The sequence below is a fragment of the Colletes latitarsis genome, chromosome 2 (assembly GCF_051014445.1).
Source record: "Colletes latitarsis isolate SP2378_abdomen chromosome 2, iyColLati1, whole genome shotgun sequence".
Lineage (NCBI taxonomy): Eukaryota > Metazoa > Arthropoda > Insecta > Hymenoptera > Colletidae > Colletes > Colletes latitarsis.
In genome coordinates, this window is record NC_135135.1 from 27,341,186 (window position 1) to 27,362,467 (window position 21,282).

General features: G+C 41.9%; 1 protein-coding gene across 3 annotated transcripts in view; it reads right to left on the reverse strand.

Annotated features, from left to right (window-relative positions):
- LOC143351434 (uncharacterized) overlaps positions 1–21,282 on the reverse strand; it is a 92,791-nt gene that overhangs the window by 68,345 nt on the left and 3,164 nt on the right. For 2 of the 3 annotated variants that reach the window (XM_076782911.1, XM_076782913.1), the window contains exon 1: positions 6,165–6,690. The exons of the other annotated variant lie outside the window; for it this stretch is intronic. The gene's annotated coding sequence lies outside the window, so the exon portion shown is untranslated. Of the gene's footprint in view, positions 1–6,164; positions 6,691–21,282 lie in introns of those variants that run through there. 3 annotated transcript variants of the gene reach the window in all.

A 21,282-nucleotide genomic window follows, 5' to 3' on the forward strand; every position in this document is an offset into this window, starting at 1 on the left:
CAAGTCGATAACAAGAATGGTAATATTGGTAATTGGTAAAATTGGTAAAATGGTAAAATTTTATTAACACTCGACGCTCTTCCAGTAGACGTTTTCCTTCTCGTTACTGAATATAAATGCAATTTACTAACGATAAATGCAACAATCATCGTCAACAAACCGATAAAAGAATGGTAATATTGGTAATTGGTAAAATGGTAAAATTTTATTCAAGCTTGACGCTCTCCCTGTAGACGTTTCCCTTCGCGTTGCTGAATATAAATGCAATTTACCAACGATAACAATGGTAATATTGGTAATATTGGTAATATTGGTAAAATTGGTAAAATGGTACAATTTTATTCACGTTTGAAGCTCTCCCTGTGGACGTTTCCCTTCTCGTTACCGAATATAAATATTGTTTATCGACGATAAATACACCAAACATCGTAAACAAACCGATAACAACAATGGTAATATTGGTAATTGGTTAAATAGCTAAAATGATAAGATTCGTGATCAACGAATAAAAATTTTCCATTCATTCGAAAACTCCCATCGATGGATTCTAATCTACTTTATAAATGAATCGTAAAAGAACAAACAAATCTAAAATTTCTGTTACTTAATATGGTATTTTTTGCACTTAATCTGCCCCAAAGTAAAGGAAAATCACGATAGAGTCTCGGTTTGTTCGAAGCAATTCATCAGCATCCCCACCACTTTTTTTTTTCTTGGTTCGGATAGTACATTATCGGTCCAAATATACAGGATCAATTAAATTTAATTTACAAATGATTCACACGTCCAGAAACATTGCAAATTTAAAAATTCCTAATAAAATTATTCCGTGGAATATTATTGCACAAGAACAATGAAGAATATAGATAGGAAATTCAGAGAGGACATTTTGTTGTATCTATAATTTTCTAAAGCTTCGATTACCGTTTTCCAACCACCCAAATAGGAAATATAAGATTTTGGGGGCTGTTTCGTGCCCTGAGAAGGGAAGGGGAGAAACCGAGACAAAAATTTTGTCAGAATCGAGGATCCCTGGATGAGAACGAGCCAAAGGTGCGCAGGTTCGCCCACGTTGGATCTCGCTGGTCCAAATACGATCCGGATTATACTCGATCAGACTGTTCGAATCGTGGAACTCTTTCCTGACAATACTATTCTCGATAAATAATCCGATTCAAACTACAGATTTTCAAATTTTCTGCTTCTAATATTCCAAGGGTCAAATTGCGTAGTCTCAACTTTTCTACGATTAATGAATTTTATTATTAAATAATTTTTCGAGCACTGTACTTTCGAAGCCCCTATTGAAAATGACATTTCATTTCCATAACGTGCTTGCACGTCAGTATTTATTTTATTTAGATAAGTTTTATGTATCTTTTCGTTAACGCTTTGTCGTTTTAAAATTATTATTTCGAATCAAATGGAATGGATTAGACACCTTTCGATAATATTTAGACAACTGCAACGATTTTCGATCCTTTTAAGGTTAGCCTCGAAAAAATTAAGATGGCGTCTTCTGACAAAACGACGCAGGGAACGTTAGGCATGAAACGCAATACTTTGCAATGTATTCCATCGTATTTTGTATCAAGAATTTATTTTATTCCAGCAGGTGTTCCATCATGGCCGCTTACTACATTTTTTAAATTGTGCAGCAGTTATACGCGTCGCGATTAATTTTAAGTTTAAATTTCGTGTCAAATTGCAACGAAACGCCCAGCAATCGAAACAATAACACAATACGTATACTGTGGGGGGAAACGAGAGTTCCACGGTTGAAAATTAAAATCGTAAATAATTGCAATTTAATCTAAAACCGTGATAAAAGAGGTAAAGAAACGTTCGCGACGGAACACCTGGAATAAAATAAATTCCAAACGCAAAGCACTGGAATACCACGAGAACATTTTCAATTGCCATAACTTAATAGGAGAATCGATGGAAATGTTTTTACCCGATTATTTATCCAAGAAACACTCGAAGAATTTATGTGGCCCAAAATTACTCGAAAATTCTGTTAGAATTTATTCAATCGAAAGTTCCCTCAACAAACGACTCTGTGACGTTACGAACCAGAGAATCTCGAGTTTCTCGTCCAATTTGGGATTCTAATCGACGATCTTCGGGGCACTGTCGCCGAAACGGCTATTATTTCACGTTTCTTACGGTGTATATTGTCTCTGGAGAATAAATATCTATCTATATTTCCCGTTCTATCGCCGAAAGCGACGCAGCCCGCGCCGTTTCGACAGAGTTACACGCTTAGTCGGCCGCGGAAGACCGGAACTTATTCGTATCGGCCGCCTCGCGATACGTTATCGCGCGCGCAACCGGGTACTCTTTGTTTCGTATCCGTTTAAAAGGACTGTCCCCTTTCGTTCGACATTCCCAAACTCCTGACCCGGCCATACCGACCAAACAATCTTTCTCACCGGTCGAAATCCAATAATAAGTCGCCATTGTTATTTGCTTTCGTCAAGTACATCGATGGAAATTAATTGGAATCGGAAAACAATGGCTGGGATCGGCGTACAAGGAATATGAAACACGAATATTAATTATTTCTTTAATTTGGTATCTTAAAAGTCTGTTGGTTTTGAGAAATATGACCCCTTTGATCGATTATCTATTTTTTAAATGTACTCGACTCTCGATGAATATTAAAAATGGGTCGACTTGACCAAATCAAATGGAATTATTTTCCTAGTAAATTTAAATCGTACTGGATGTAAAATTAATGTATTGTGCAAAGGTTGTAAGTTGTCAACGGGTACATCTTACGACCTCTGCACAGTATAAAGCTAAATAAAACTCCCTTATTCTTTCTACTCTATTATGATGATTTCAATGCTTTCCATTCTACTGAATACATCGTTCGTTTTGGGAAATATGGCCCCTTTGATAGATTATCTATTTTTCTTAAATTTTACTATTTTTTAAATGTACTCGACTCTCGATGAACATTGAAAATGGGTCGACTTGACCAAATCAAATGGAATTGTTTTCCTAGTAAATTTAAATCCTACTGGATGTAAAATTAATGTATTGTGCAAAGATCGTAAGTTGTCAACGGGTACATCTTACGACCTTTGCACACTATAAAGCTAAATAAAACTCCCTTATTCTTTCTACTCTATTACGATGATTCCAATGCTTTCCATTCTACTGGATACATCGTTCGTTTTGGGAAATATGGCCCCTTTGATAGATTATCTATTTTTCTTAAATTTTACTATTTTTTAAATGTACTTGACTCTCGATGAACATTAAAAATGGGTCGACTAGTCCAAATCAAATGGAATTGTTTTCGTACTAAATTTAAATCCTACTGGATGTAAAATTAATGTATTGTACAAAGCTAAATAAAATTCCCTTATTCTTTCTACTCTATTACGATGATTTCAATGCTTTCCATTCTACTGGATACATTGTTCGTTGTGGGAAATACGGTCCCTCTGATCAATTATCTATTTTTCCTAAATTTTGTTACTATTTTTTAAATATACTCGACCCTCAATGAATATTAAAAATGGTTCGACTAGTCCAAATCAAATGGAATTGTTTTCCTACTAAATTTAAATCCTACTGGATGTAAAATTAATGTATTGTGTAAAAATCGTAAGTTACCAACGGGTACAACTTACGACCTCTGCACAGTACAAAGCTAAATAAAACTCCCTTATTCTTTCTACTCTATTACGATGATTCCAATGCTTTCCATTCTACTGGATACATCGTTCGTTTTGGGAAATATGGCCCCTTTGATAGATTATCTATTTTTCTTAAATTTTACTATTTTTTAAATGTACTTGACTCTCGATGAACATTAAAAATGGGTCGACTAGTCCAAATCAAATGGAATTGTTTTCGTACTAAATTTAAATCCTACTGGATGTAAAATTAATGTATTGTACAAAGCTAAATAAAATTCCCTTATTCTTTCTACTCTATTACGATGATTTCAATGCTTTCCATTCTACTGAATACATCGTTCGTTGTGGGAAATACGGCCCCTCTGATCAATTATCTATTTTTCCTAAATTTTGTTACTATTTTTTAAATATACTCGACCCTCAATGAATATTAAAAATGGTTCGACTAGTCCAAATCAAATGGAATTGTTTTCCTACTAAATTTAAATCCTACTGGATGTAAAATTAATGTATTGTGTAAAAATCGTAAGTTACCAACGGGTACAACTTACGACCTCTGCACAGTACAAAGCTAAATAAAACTCCCTTATTCTTTCTACTCTATTACGATGATTCCAATGCTTTCCATTCTACTGGATACATCGTTCGTTTTGGGAAATATGGCCCCTTTGATAGATTATCTATTTTTCTTAAATTTTACTATTTTTTAAATGTACTTGACTCTCGATGAACATTAAAAATGGGTCGACTAGTCCAAATCAAATGGAATTGTTTTCCTACTAAATTTAAATCCTACTGGATGTAAAATTAATGTATTGTACAAAGCTAAATAAAATTCCCTTATTCTTTCTACTCTATTACGATGATTTCAATGCTTTCCATTCTACTGGATACATCGTTCGTTGTGGGAAATACGGCCCCTCTGATCAATTATCTATTTTTCCTAAATTTTGTTACTATTTTTTAAATATACTCGACCCTCGATGAATATTAAAAATGGTTCGACTAGTCCAAATCAAATGGAATTGTTTTCCTACTAAATTTAAATCCTACTGGATGTAAAATTAATGTATTGTGCAAAGATCATTAGTTGTCAACGGGTACAACTTACGACCTCTGCACACTATAAAGCTAAATAAAATTCCCTTATTCTTTCTACTCTATTACGGTGATTTCAATGCTTTCCATCCTACTGGATACACAGTAAACCTAATGTAGATCTACTATGCAAAGCTCGTAAGTGGCCAACTGGTACAATTTATGATCTCCGCACAGTATAAAGCTAAATAAAATTCCCTTATTCTTTCTACTCTATTACAGTGATTTGAATGCTTCGAGTGCTATTCAAAGCGCGGTGAACCCGATATAAACCTACTATGCAAAGCTCGTAAGTGGCCAACTGGTACAATTTACGATCTCTGCACGCTATAAAACCATTAACAGATCGGTTCTCGGTAATATTTTCGGCTGCAAAACACGAGAAATTCATAGTTCCTCGCGAAGTAAAAGCGAAGGTTCCGCAGCGAGGATATCTACGTACGGATAAACGAGTCCGCGACTAACTGTAAATCGAACGCACGGCGGTTTGGCGGGCGATTCGACGCGTATCGCGTAACTCGTGGTTCCTACGGGAAATGGCCGTTCAGATAAAAGGAACAGCTAGAGAAAGAATGGCGGTGCCGGCATGCTTCGATGTATCGCGATAACCGTAGCAGCTATCGTTCAACGCTCGACGATGTCTGTTTTCACGAGCCTCCATTCTGTGCTCCTCCATCCGTGCTCGCAATCGCGATCGAAAATACTTTATCTCTACTGGCAAAAAGAGGTATAAAACTTTGCAATTAAAACGGATTTTAAATTTAAATTACGGAAGATATACGAATAGGGGGATTCTAATTAGAAGGCAATTGTCTCTACAGTCGACGATTTCGACAACCCCAAAGTTGAGACAAAGACAAAGAACGATCCTTCAACTATAGTTATCAGAATCGAAAAACTAAGGTGTCAAGCTTAACATGGTACGTTTTGGCACTCGATGTGCCCCCAAGTAAAGGAAAATCACTATGTCGGTTTGTTCTTTTTTCTTAGTTCGGATAGTACATTATCGGTCCGAGCTGATTCACAAATGATTCCCGCGTTTGATAAAATTGCAAGTTGAAAGATCCTTTAACCCAGAGCTCACGTTCCATCGAAAGCGTGGACCTCGTGATTTCTATGGCGATTCGGCATTTTTCCAGAATTCCCCGGATTACGAAGAACGGTAACCGTGGGCTGCACGTTTCTCGCTTACCGCCATCGCCATTAACTTTATCGTCGCGTTAACTCGCGGCGATATAAGCGCGAAGATAACGGCCCGTATCCTTCCCGACGAACGGCTGGTAATCGCGACGACTCGCGCGTACTAATCGTTTATCGCCGGCTGTCATGTAAAAGTCCGTCTCCACCGAGACGGCCGGAAGCCCGTTGTTCCGGACACTGATTTTTCGCAAAGGAAACCATGGTACTCACTCGTGATCACTCGTCGAAGCTCGACATCCTACCGTCCGCGATCAGGATCGACTTCGAATTCGGTCTTCTCCGTCGTTTCCTCTGCTCCCAGTGCGAATTCCTCTTCTCGTTGGCGCGTCTACTCCCGCGGTAGTCCTGCCCGCCCGAGCTCCAACGATCGCGTCACCGTGTCTCGCGCGAATCGCTTCCACTCGAGTTCGATCATCGGGTCGATCGTCGCGCGTCAAACACCCGCACTTGTCAGCTCCGCGGGTACCGCACCCGTCATTCTTGCGCGCACATTTCTGTCACTGCACCCCCGAGACCCGACACCGTGTTCGCAGCGACGTATCCCTGGGCACCTGGTCGTCGATACCCCACAGGCGGTCCGGGTACGGATCAGAGTCGTTGACGCGTGCGCGTTGACGCGATTCGAATCGCGAACATTCGAGGAACACTCGAGAAACACTCGAGGAACTGGGCGAGAAACCCGCTGGGGCACAACGAACAGTACGACCGAGCGAGACTACTTCCTGAACGCGGTGCAACCGTTGACTGCGGCTTCGAAACTGCCCTGGACAGTCACCTCTGGCGAGGCAGTCCGGGCTACGGGGCGGGGAGAGGGTCGATGGAGTCGCAGGGGGCGGAGGCGGTGGTGGAGGCGGAGGCAGAGGCAGCAGCCGACCCGAAACGAAGGGCGCCAGAGAGAGACGCGACGAACGTGCGCGCTAGCGGCGAGTCGGGCTCCCACTGGGGAGCAGCGGACGAAAGAGAGACAGCGAGCCGCGGCGGGAGAGGCGGCGATGCGCGCGAAACGGTCGGTGGGCGGTACTAGGCGGCGCGAGGCGCGACGCGTCGGGTCCCAGGTGGGCGTGGCCTCGCCGCCCACGGCCGCGAAGGGCGCCGTGCGCGACCCGGGCAATTTTCATAAAATCTTTTTTCGCTCTACCATACTCCCGGAGCGGTCGGGGCCTCTCCCTACCCCGGCGCGTTGTCGGGCCCTATAATGTCCGACCAGATCGGGCCCGGATAAGCCCGGTCCGCGGCGGGCCCCGGGATCGTACCTCTCCGATATCTTCGGAAATCCGCGTTGCCCCGCGAGACTGACTTACGAACCTACGTAATTCTCTCCGCTTCTTTCTCCCTCCCTCCTTGCACGCCCTTTCCCGAATCTATTCCGTCTTCTCGCGCGCCCCCGCATCTGCCTCAGTGTTCCTTCGAAAATTGATCTTCGATGTTAAGTTTCTTAACCCTCTGCGAACTTGTCAATATTGTTGTTGGGTTGTCTCGGAGACATTACACAATTAAAAACTGAAATTATTTGGTAAAATGTCGGCATATTTGCGTGCGACCTGAAAGGTCTGAGTTAGTAGTTGACTCTAGTGTTTCTAAAAATAAAATTAAAAAGAAATTAGTCAATCCCTTCTAGGCGATTGTTTTCTTTGTCTAACTCTGCTGTAATTTGATACCTCCGTGCCACTGGCTAGTCGAAATCGCGCCGGACTGTCCGCGAATCGGCCAGCGAGCCCAACGCCTTCCATCAATAATACATCGAGGCTCGTACGCGTTCGCAGTGGCGCGGGTACGAATTTTTTCAAGCATCTCGTCCACTTGTGCAATAAATCGTCCTGGCGAGAAAATGCCGCGGGTTCGACGGGCAAACTCCCAGCGACGTTATCTGCGGGAGACCACGACCGATTTATCCCGAGCGTCGGCGAACGAACGCGTTCGATCGTAACCTAATCGCGACGCAATTAACCAGCGGTTTCCAATTAGGCCCGTAACGGGCAATCCGAGCTATAGCTCGACGCGATATTATTGGAAAGGAACATCCCGGCTGGTAATGTTCGAACGCGAACGCTGTCCGCGGATACGCCATTTTGAGATAGTTTGGACAATCTCGAGCTGACACGACGCTCTGGCCAATTATGTATCTATCAAGGCGATAGCGAGAATCGTAATAACGCGAACGCATCGGTAGCCGACCGTTTAAACGCTCGAGGGTGGTACTTTCGTTTGCTGATTCAACTTTGCTCGAAACTTAGTTTCCGTCGCTTTGGTGGAGCCTACAGTTTCGTATTTAACGACACTCGTCGCTTTGGCGCTTAATTTGAATCACCAGTGCAACCGCAGAGCCTGCAGCCTCGCGCCATTGTTGTTTTCGTCGCGTTGGCGCCAAATTCGAATACACGAATGTAACTATAGAGTCTACGGTTCGAAACTGAAGCGCGAACGACGTCGTAATTCACATTTTGGCCACTTTTCGGGGACACTGTCTCCTCCGTGAAACCAGAGACGTCGAGGGACAAGGATCGAGGAACCGTGAGATCTCTGGGCGCGATAAGGATCGAGCCATTCGTTCGGACGGCATGAATGGCACTTTGGCCAATTCTGGAAATGGAAAAGCACGGTACCTCGGGGCCGGGAAAACGCGAGTGCGTGCCAGAACGGACTGAGGGGTGGCCCGGGCGGGGGGAGGTAAAGAGCAGAGGGTCTGGCTCGAGGGTCCCCCTGGATACGGACTTCCGGTGTTACCGATAGCTATCGCCTCGCAGGGGTTCCTACCTGGCACGCTATGTTTGGTTTTCCGATAAGAGGGAGGGGGGGTCGGTGACTGGGCGCAAAATGCGCGCGTGCTCCGTCGCGTGTCCGGTCGCTCGGAACGTTTTTTCGCAGATGACGTCCGCTCGTAAACCGATCCTAGAAGCTTTCTCGAGTGCAATAATGCCGGAAGTGGAAATTTTATTGCGCGTGTCGGTGCACCTACGATGCTTAGGGAGCACTAAATAATTACAATGGAAGAGAATGTATTGTTTGTCGCGAAAATAGTGGGGTACAATTGTGAATTTGATTATTTTGGACAAATATAGTCAGAGTATACTTATAATCGGGGTGCCTACGATGCTTAGGAAGCACTAAGTAATTATAATGGAAGAGAATGTATTGTTTGTCGCGAAAATAGTGGGGTACAATTGAAAATTTGATGTCGTATTTTTTCAACAAATACACAACTAGCAAGCATATAGTATACAGTATACTTATAATCGGTGTACCTACGATGCTTAGGAAGCACTAAATAATTATAATGAAAGAGAATGTATAGTCTGTCGCGAAAATAGTGGGGTACAATCTCGAATTTGATTATTTTGGACAAATACATAACTAGCAAACATATAGTATACAGTATACTTATAATCGGTGTACCTACGATGCTTAGGAAGCACTAAATAATTATAATAGAAGAGAATGTATAGTTTGTCGCGAAAATAGTGGGGTACAATCTCGAATTTGATTATTTTGGACAAATACATAACTAGCAAACATATAGTATACAGTATACTTATAATCGGTGTACCTACGATGCTTTGGAAGCACAAAATAATTACAATGGATGAGAATGTATTGTTTGTCGCGAAAATAGTGGGGTACAATTGTGAATTTGATTATTTTGGACAAATACACAGCTAGCGACAAATGTGTGTTGCATATAGCCAGAGTATACTTATAATCGGTGTACCTACGATGCTTTGGAAGCGCTAAATAATTATAATGAAAGAGAATGTATTGTTTGTCGCGAAAATGGTGGGGTACAATCTCGAATTTGATGTCGTATATTTTGAACAAATACATAACTAGCAAGCATATAGTATACAGTATACTTATAATCGGTGTACCTACGATGCTTAGGAAGCACTAAATAATTATAATAGAGGAAAATGTATTGTTTGTCGCGAAAATGGTGGGGTACAATCTCGAATTTGATGTATTTTTTCAACAAATACACAATTAGCAACAAATGAGTGTTCCATATAGTATATCGTATACTTATAATCGGTGTATTTACGATGTTTCAAAGCACTAAATAATTATAATGGAAGAGAATGTATAGTTTGTCGCGAAAATAGTGGGGTACAATCTCGAATTTGATGCATATTTTGGACAAATACACAACTAGCAAGCATATAGTATACAGTATACGTATAATCGGTCCACTTACGATACTTTGAAAGCACTAAATAATTATAATGGAAGAGAATGTATAGTCTGTCGCGAAAATAGTGGGGTACGATCTCGAATTTGATTATTTTGGACAAATACACAACTAGCAACAAAAATCTATCGTATATTGTTAGAATACAGTATACATATCCACAATCAGTTGCATTGTACCTAGAAAATGATGAAAAAGAACGAACACCATCGTCGAATTTCCATTTCCGACATTTTGCTCCGTTTGCGCGCGACTTCTAAACGCGACAGAACCCCTCCAGTTTGTTTTTTCGATATTCAAACGTGCTTTGTCGAATCTTTTGTGACTCGCGACCCTCGAGAAGTTTTAAAACTGAAAATGTTTCACCGATTCTGATTTCTCGTGGGTTCTTTTGGGAATCAAGTTGGTCGCGTCGCTCGCGATTCCTCAGCGCCATTGCGCGAACCAGCGGTCATCTTCCTAGCGTCGCGTCGTCGAATCCACGCTCTTAAATAGTTTACTGGTATAGTATTCTTTCAACACGTTCGCTAAATGCATTGAAATGTCTGCAGGACTGGAATTGTTCGTCGAAATCAATAAAACGATAGGTTTTGCTTTGGGGTAAACTCGAGGAACTTAAATTATGTTGTGCAATGAAGTGCATCGCGCAGAGTTATGAAGAAAATGGGTCTCTGCCTGGAAAAAGGTCTGAGTTAGGTCTGAAGTGGCCACCCAAACAGGGGATCTTAGGATACAAACGATGTTTAAGACAGATACACCGAATTACGACTCCTGGAGATTCAGGTAAACAGAAATATTCGAGAAACTCCTTACACTGAACAGCTCCATAATCTATTATTAGTGAGCCATAGAAAAATATTTTCTGATGCAATTAATCGAAATTCCAATGATACTTATTAGCTATGAGCAATCGAGCCTTCGTACAGAGATCAAACGATCAAAGAATGGCGGAGAATCTTTCTCTTTTCCTACCAGAGGACTTAAATATTGCAGAAATATTAATAAACCTTTCTCGAGAAAGGCAAACAAACTCATCTCGTTATTCTATGAGAACCTAATGTACATATACATAAACAGGTATTCATAATAAAATAATTAGATACCCAAGGCTTCCCAAATCTGTTATGGAGCGAATTTCACAAACTGGAGTTGAATAATTGTTTTACTGCTTGTAAATTAGAGTTAACACGTTCACTGTCCTGTCTTCTAGCGACGTATAAAAAAGCATGGTGCTATGACCCGTGTACGGGTCATGGACAGTGAATGTGTTAACGTTGAAGATTCATGAGTTGGAGGGTAAGTTGGAGATACTTTATCGGTTAATAATCGTATCGATAGGTGTCAAAGGACGCCAAGGGGTTGGATAGGGTTTCTTCAGAACATGGAGGTCCAATATTAGAGAATTTGAACGCGGTTTGAGCGACCAGGGTGGCGGTTGGAGTTTCGGGAACGGAACCGTGAGGATAAGAGACTAGGGAGAGAGCACTTTCCGGTGTACTCACGCCCCGGGGACCATTGAACGTCCATTAGCGGGCCAGGCGTGGAATGCGATTCTGGTGGCTGCTGGAACTGGAGTCGACCAGGCCGGAGAAAGAATGCCAGCGAACGGGCACCGACGAAAGCTCGCCGCCACTGATGGGACCAATCCAATGACATACTCATTAATCCAACCCAATCACCAGTTTCTACTTACATCTCTCGAAACCCTCTCACAAACTTCTAGCTTCCTCCAACGACGTGTCTACTGTTTTACATTTTCTTACAACGTTCTTCTCTTCGTCGCTCTTACTGTTTGCGTGAAATCTGTATTAACAATATTGAAGATTGGCTGAATATGTGGCGAAGATCGTCTTTATTGTCTTCTTAAAGAGATCCTTGTTTCAGAGTCTCCAATTTGGCTGGCCTTTGATCCATTTTCAACGTCTCCAATTGACTTCTTCGATTTATCTTCATAGACAAACAATTGTTCAGTTAAAATATTAAACGTTGGCTGAATGTTGTGGTAAAGATGGATTCTTCGTCTCTGGTGTATTGTTGAAGAGATCCTTGTTTCAGAGTCTCCAATTTGGCTGTCCTTTGATCTATTTTCAACGTCTCCAATTGACTTGGTTCTTCCAGTATCCTTTGACTTATCTTCATAGACAAACAAGTGTTCAGTTAAAATATTAAACGTTGGCTGAATATGTGGTAAAGATGGATTCTTCGTCTCTATTGTCCTCTTAAAGATATCCTTGTTTCAGAGTCTCCAATTTGGCTGTCCTTTGATCTATTTTCAACGTCTCCAATTGACTTGGTTCTTCCAGTATCCTTCGACTTATCTTCATAGACAAACAAGTGTTCAGTTAAAATATTAAACGTTGGCTGAATATGTGGTAAAGATGGATTCTTCGTCTCTATTGTCTTCTTAAAGAGATTCTTATTTCAAAGTCTCCAATTTGTCTGTCCTTTGATCCATTTTCAACGTCTCCAATTGACTTCTTCGACTTATCTTCATAGACAAACAAGTGTTCAATTAAAATATTAAACGTTGGCTGAATGTGTGGTAAAGATGGATTCTTCGTCTCTATTGTCTTCTTAAAGAGATTCTTATTTCAAAGTCTCCAATTTGTCTGTCCTTTGATCCATTTTCAACGTCTCCAATTGACTTGGTTCTTCTAATATCCTTCGACTTATCTTCACATAAGACAATTGTTCAGTTGCAATATTAAAAGTTGGCTGAATATATGGCAGAAGTGGATCATCTCTGCTACTTTGTCGATGATATCCTTGTGCCAAAGTCTCCAATTTGTCGGTTCTTCAATCCATCTTCAATGTCCCCAATTGTTGACTTTGTCAATTTAGTATTCTTCGACTTCGAAATAGCCAAATTTCTAGTCCACCATTTTGATTCTCTTTCAGTCGGTGTATCTGAGTACGATGTACTCCAGTGTCTCCAATCTTCAATATTCGTGTCTTCGTCTCGTAACATAACGAAACAATAAATTCACGTTGAAGCTGTCCAAAGAACGAAGATCCCCAATCGTTTGCCCATCTTTATATACAAGGACACGTGATTTCTTCGCAGGGTTGTACGAATATTCTATCACTTCGATTCTTTCGAAGACCCACGCGGCCTTCGTATTCGATTTATGCAAACTATTACGTCGCAATTGGCGAAAATAAATTCCGCAATTGGACATACTTATCCTGCCTCTGGACGTGTTCTCGCGGAAATAAGTAAATAAAATATGATAAAAACGTAAATGCACCTTCGAGACGTCTCCTATACGAGCCTGTACGCATTACGATTTAATCGCACCATCTCGATCGAACGGTTTATTTCATATGTTTTAACCATAATTCCGTTCCTACCTTGCATTTGATTAATTCAATTCACCCTTGGGAAATTTATTGGCACTCTAAGTTCGGATCTGGCAATTTTCTAATAACCAAAGTCGATAACAGAAATCAAAACAAATTATAAACACGGATGTACTTTCTTCAAACAGTACAAATAAAACACTATGATTCACCGACTTGTAACAGTTTAATAATAACGATCTGATTTAGTTTATATCTACTGATAACTTGCAGAGACAACATTCAAACTAAATTATTATCAACACCATTTTATTAGCCACCCTTTATATCGACAGTTGCATTAAAATACCTTGTATCAATAACATTCGACACAAATCGTTAATAAATACTAATCACGAGTTCCGTAACCTCAATTATAGAATCAGATATCCGTAAAATCGACACGTTCCAATAACCAATATGGCGTCACACGTTCCAACGAGTACCAACCGTCCGTGAATCGCGCTATAGCGTGGACTTAGCGGCAAATTCGTAGTCGCCGGAACGATCGGACCGCGGTGGAAGGCTGTAGATAACCAGCGCTGAGGGGGCGAAGGGCGGGAGGGGTGGTTGACGTCTTCGTGGGGCCGCGGGACGAAAATTATCTCGGGAGAACGAGCTCGCAACTGCTTCCAGGAAAAAACGTGGCCTGTGTTGGTCGCCCCGTAACACGCATTAGAGTCCCCCCGTCCGGTTTTGTTTAGCCGTCGCGGTTTTGTTTCGCGATTTTTCGCCCCCCCCTCTCTCTCGGGCCCGCGACGGGCCATCGGATCGCGTCGCAGGCCAATTAAGTCGCGCCGTCCACGGCCGCGGGGCCCCGCGAGGGGCTCGTTTTCCACCAGGAATTCGATCGTCGATCCGCGGGACCTATTCGCCCGGATCTATTCGGGCCCAACGGGCCCCGCTAGACCCACCGGGTCGAAGCCACGCTTCCCCCGCGGCGGACGAAGGTCGAACGGTTTTATCGGGGCCCGATAGCGGCCCAAAATTTACGGCCACCTCGCCCCGGAACCTTTTAGCGAGAAGTTTACCGCCGCGAGAGAGGTTTACGCCTCGAACTCCACCGAGTTCTTCGCCACGTTTCGTTCGGTTTCGCTCGGTTCCGCGAACGGGAGACGCGATCATCGATCGGATCGATCCCGCGGAGGCGACCGACCGGGGGTCGAAACTGTTCCCGATTTCGAATACGAGCAGCTGGAACGCCCTTCACGGAGGACCGATTATCTCGCCGGAGACGGTCGGCTGAAATATGGCTGGTGCAGCTCGCCGTTAAGTAACGGTGGAGATAGGCGTGGCGCCGATCAGACAATCGGAGGGTGCAGCGTCTCCTTGTTGGTTGACCGACCCTAGACCCGCGACGCGGGGTGACCGCCCTCTTCCGTCTAACCGTCGAGCGACACCTGCGACGCGCGACTTCCATCATCCTTGGTCCATTACGTTTCTGCTAAATTCGCCATCTTTGAGCTTCCAGTCCGAGAGAAGCTTGGGGAGCTATTGTTCCTCGAGATTATTCTTCTTGACGGTAATATATGGGGGGGACCTTAATTGTAGGTGAAATGGAGCACGACTTCTTTCATCCTTGGTCCATTACGTTTCTGCTAAATTCGCCATCTTTGAGTTGACGGAATGAGAGGAGCTTGGGGAGCTATTGTTCCTCGAGATTATTCTTCTTGACGGTAATATATGGGGGGGGACCTTAATTGTAGGTGAAATGGAGCACTTCTATCATCCTTGGTCCATTACGTTTCTGCTAAATTCGCCATCTTTGAGCTTCCAGTCCGAGAGAAGCTTGGGGAGCTATTGTTCCTCGAGATTATTCTTCTTGACGGTAATATATCGGGGGGGGGGGGGCCTTAATTGTAGGTAAAATGGAGCACTTCTATCATCCTTTGACCATTACGTTTCTGGTAAATTCGCCATCTTTGAGCTTCCAGTCCGAGAGAAGCTTGGGGAGCTATTGTTCCTCGAGATTATTCTTCTTGACGGTAATATATGAGGGGGCCTTAATTGTAGGTAAAATGAAGCACTTCTATCATCCTTTGACCATTACGTTTCTGGTAAATTCGCCATCTTTGAGCTTCCAGTCCGAGAGAAGCTTGGGGAGCTATTGTTCCTCGAGATTATTCTTCTTGACGGTAATATATGGGGGGGACCTTAATTGTAGGTGAAATGGAGCACCACTTCTTTCATCCTTGGTCCATTACGTTTCTGGTAATTTCGCCATCTTTGAGTTGACGGAATGAGAGGAGCTTGGGGAGCTATTGTTCCTCGAGATTATTCTTCTTGACGGTAATATATGAGGGGGCCTTAATTGTAGGTAAAATGGAGCACTTCTATCATCCTTTGACCATTACGTTTCTGGTAAATTCGCCATCTTTGAGTCTCCAGTTCGAGAGAAGCTTGGAGATCTATTGTTCGTCGAGATATTCTTCTTGGGGTGGTGAATTATGTTAATACATGGGGAGACCTTAATTGTAGATAAAATGGAGCACTTCTATCATCCTTTGACCATTACGTTTCTGGTAAATTCGCCATCTTTGAGTCTCCAGTTCGAGAGAAGCTTGGAGATCTATTGTTCGCCGAGATATTCTTCTTGGGGTGGTGAATTATGTTAATACATGGGGAGACCTTAATTGTAGGTAAAATAGAGCACTTCTATCATCCTTTGACCATTACGTTTCTGCTAAATTCGCCATCTTTGAGCTTCCAGTCCGAGAGAAGCTTGGAGATCTATTGTTCGTCGAGATATTCTTCTTGGGGTGGTGAATTATGGTAATATGTGAGGGGACCTTAATTGCTGTAGGTAAACTGGAGCAGGACTTCTATCATCCTTGGTCCATTACGTTCCTGGTAAATTCGCCATCTTTGAGTCTCCAGTTCGAAAGAAGCTTGGAGATCTATTGTTCGTCGAGATATTCTTCTTGGGGTGGTGAATTATGATAATATATCCTTAATTGTTGTACGTAAAATGGAGCACGACTTCTATCATCCTTTGACCATTACATTTCTAGTAATTTCGCCATCTTTGTGTTTCCAGTCCGAGAGAAGCTTGGAGAACTATTGTTCGTCGAGATATCCTTCTTGAGGTGGTGAATTATGGTAATATATGGGGGGACCTTAACTGTTACGAGCAAAATGGAGATCAGTGTTTGTTGCAAATGAGGTTTACAGTTGTTGCTTGTTGGTGACTGCTTAGTTTCACTTACGATAATCGTAAGATGTTTAGTCCATAATCAATATTAACCCAAGAGATTAATCTCGTTACTATTTGATTATGTCGATATTGATAATATGGTTACTACTGTTGATATCGGTATGGGGCTAGTTCTGGCGGCCATTTTGACCCCCACCCCAAGAGAAATTAATCTCAGAGCCACGCGTCTCGCGTTCGACGTTATTTCGCGGGTCCCCCCTCCTCTCCCAACCCCTTTGTTCCCATACTCGCCGGATTCCAAATCGTCGCTCTTTCTCTCTTTCCACGAACGTTCCCCGGCGATACGTCGCGATCGTCTCGAGGATTTTCTTCCTTTTTTTCCTCGTTCTTTTCTTCCAATGACGCGACCCGTTCGCCCACAGGGCTATTACAGAACCTACGGTCGATCCTGAGCACCCACGAGCGCACTCGTGTACGTGCCCATACACGTGTACCTACACGCACGGAGGACAACCGCGTACCGGCGACCCGGTTTCCAGGAAGACGCCGCTCGAGAGGGACGGAGACGCCCCAGGTACCGGACGAGGAGAGTAGAAACGCCGGGCGATTAGATTAGAGCAGAGAAGGAACTCTCTCTGGCGAGACGACGACGACGACGACGGAGAATCGAAGTCGATCGGAAGAATTCGCGGGAAACGCGAAGGGCGTCGCGACCCGCGAAAAGCTTTGCGAAAGATAGACCGGGACGATGTATGGCCGTATGACGATGTGGGACGCTTTATTTTCAAATCACGCGGTGATTTAGTGCGCGGTACGGCACACGCGGTGGAACGTCGATATGTAAATGCGTTAATGCTTAATGCGTGTCGGTTGATTTATTGTCGCGCGGTCGCGGTTGCGCGAGTGAAAGGCGCCCGGGCTGGCCTCTCGGAGGCCGAGAAGACATTGCCGATTCGAGCATACGCGGATCGTTCGAACGGCAGACGTGGAAACTTGGGCCCCTTTTGAGTCCCACCGCCCTGCTTTCGGCAAAATGGAGACTGGGGTGGGACTGGGCACGAAAAAGAATGCGAGATATGAGGTGTAGTGACATTAGTAAGGCTATTGGAATGAGTAATGTCGCACAAAGGTGTTGATTGCAATGGGGGTTTCAATAGGAGCTGTGGAATAGAACTTTGAGGGAAATGAATGGGTTCTACTAGCGAGATGGAGGTAGAGATGGGTCTGGGTATGAATGAAAATGCATGATATGAAGTATGTTGACACTATTGCAATGACTAATGTTGTCAACTGTGCTAATTACAATGGATTTTTCAATAGAAGCTATAGAATAGAACTTTGAAGAAAATGAATAGGTACTACTTGCAACATGGAGATGAGGATGGGTCTGGATATGAAAGAAAATGCAAGATATGAGGTGTAGTGACATTAGTAAGGCTATTGGAATGAGTAATGTTATCAAAGGTGTTGATTGCAATGGGGGTTTCAATAGGAGCTGTGGAATAGAACTTTGAGGGAAATGAATGGGTTCTACTAGCGAGATGGAGGTAGAGATGGGTCTGGGTATGAATGAAAATGCATGATATGAAGTATGTTGACACTATTGCAATGACTAATGCAGTCAACTGTGCTAATTGCAATGGGGTTTTCAATAGGACAGGTATGAGGGCAGGTATATAGCTACAGGATATGAAGTATGTTGACACTAGTAAGGCTATTGTAATGAGTAATGTTGTCAACTGTGCTAATTGCAATGGATTTTTCAATAGAAGCTATAGAATAGAACTTTGAAGAAAATGAATAGGTATTACTTGCAACATGGAGATGAGGATGGGTCTGGATATGAAAGAAAATGCAAGATATGAGGTGTAGTGACTCTAGTAAGGCTATTGCAATGGCTAATGTTGTCAACTGTGCTAATTGCAATGGGTTTTTCAATAGGACAGGTATGAGGACAGGTACATAGCTACAGGATATGAAGTATGTTGACACTAGTAAGGCTATTGTAATGAGTAATGTGGTCAACTGTGCTAATTGCAATGGATTTTTCAATAGAAGCTATAGAATAGAACTTTGAAGAAAATGAATAGGTATTACTTGCAACATGGAGATGAGGATGGGTCTGGATATGAAAGAAAATGCAAGATATGAGGTGTAGTGACATTAGTAAGGCTATTGGAATGAGTAATGTTGCCAAGGGTGTTGACTGCAATGGGGGTTTCAATAGGTGATATAGAATAGAACTTTGAGGAAAATGAATAGGTACTGCTAGTGAGATGGAGGTAGAGATGGGTCTGGGTATGAATGAAAATGCATGATATGAAGTATGTTGACACTATTGCAATGACTAATGCAGTCAACTGTGCTAATTGCAATGGATTTTTCAATAGAAGCTATAGAATAGGACTTTGAAGAAAATGAATAGGTACTACTTGCAACATGGAGATGAGGATGGGTCTGGATATGAAAGAAAATGCAAGATATGAGGTGTAGTGACTCTAGTAAGGCTATTGCAATGACTAATGTTGTCAACTGTGCTAATTGCAATGGATTTTTCAATAGGAGTTATAGAATAGGACTTTGAGGAAAATGAATAGGTACTACTTGCAACATGGAGATGGAGATGAATCTTGTTATGAAAGAAACTACAGGATATGAAGTATGTTAACACTATTGCAATGACTAATGCAGTCAACTGTGCTAATTGCAATGGGTTTTTCAATAGGACAGGTATGAGGGCAGGTACATAGCTATAGGATATGAAGTATGTTGACACTAGTAAGGCTATTGGAATGAGTAATGTTGTCAACTGTGCTAATTGCAATGGATTTTTCAATAGAAGCTATAGAATAGGACTTTGAGGAAAATGAATAGGTACTATTAGTAAGATGGAGGTAGAGATGGGTCTGGGGATGAAAGAAATTACAAGATATGAAGTATATTGGCACTAGTAAGGCTATTGTAATGACTAATGTTGCCAAAGGTGTTGATTTTTCAATGGGAGCTATAGAATAGGACTTTGAGGAAAATGAATAGGTACTATTAGCAAGATGAAGGTAGAGAGTGGTCTGGGTATGAAAGAAACTACAAGATATGAAGTATATTGGCACTAGTAAGGCTATTGTAATGACTAATGTTGCCAAAGGTGTTGATTTTTCAATGGGAGCTATAGAATAGGACTTTGAGGAAAATGAATAGGTACTATTAGTAAGATGGAGGTAGAGATGGGTCTGGGGATGAAAGAAATTACAAGATATGAAGTATATTAGCACTAGTAAGGCTATTGTAATGACTAATGTTGCCAAAGGTGTTGATTTTTCAATGGGAGCTATAGAATAGAACTTTGAGGAAAATGAATAGATAGTATTAGCAAGATGAAGGTAGAGATGGGTCTGGGTATGAAAGAAACTACAAGATATGAAGTATATTGGCACTAGTAAGACTATTGGAATGAGTAATGTTGTCAACTATGCCAATTGCAATGGGTTTTTCAATAGGAGGGATGAAACTTTGAGTAAAATGTATACTACTAGCCAAGATGGAGATAGGAATGGGCCTGGTTGCAAAAGGAAATGCAGGAAACGAGGTGTAGTAACACTAGTAAGACTTTTAGAATGACTAATGTTGCCAAAGGTGTTGATTGCAATGAATTTTTCAATAGGAGCTGTGGAATAGAACTTTGAGGAAAATGAATAGGTACTACTTGCAACATGGAGATGGAGATGAATCTTGTTATGAAAGAAACTACAGGATATGAAGTATGTTAACACTAGTAAGGCTACTGCAATGACTAATGTTGTCAACTGTGCTAATTGCATTGGAGTTTTCAATAGAAAAGATTAAACTTTGAGTAAAATGAATACTACTAGCTAAGATGGAGATGGGAATGGACCTGTTTGCAAAAGAAAATGCACGAAACGAGGTGTATTGACAATAATAACCCTATTGCAATGACTAATGTTACCAACTGTGCTAATTGCAATGGATTTTTCAATAGGGACCATAGAACTTTGAGTAAAATGAATACTACTAGCCAAGATGGAGATGGGAATGGACCTGTCTGCGAAAGAAAATGCACGAAACGAGGTGTATTGACAATAATAACCCTATTGCAATGTCTAACGTTACCAACTGTGCTAATTGCAATGGGATTTCCAACTAGAAAGATTAAACTTGACTACTGAGTTAAAGTATACAAGACTTGATGAGTAACTAAGGTCTCCGATCTTATAGAATATGTTTAACCCCAGAGGAATACTTCGAAACTTTTCTTTCTAATTTTGTATTTAATCCTAGAACTATTTGATAAATAAATGTTTTGATGCATTGGAAATGTTTATTTCCCTCCATAGAAAACCATAATAAACCTTTTACAATTTTTATTAGGAGTCAGGTTAGGATTTACTATCTCCCCGTTGCAACTACAATGGCGTCGTTGGAGGCCTCAGTTATCAATTAACACTGGTAACGTGGTTCAAACAAGATCACGTCGACTTGCAACAACGTTTAAACGAAAGACTGAATATAATTTCACATTCGCAAGTGAAATACTCGGTCTACGCAGCATGCCTGAACCGTAAAGTGCAAGAAAAATGGAGGGAACCATTCGATGCGTGCGAAACACAAGTAAGGCCAGGAGTTGTTAGCAGAGCGTT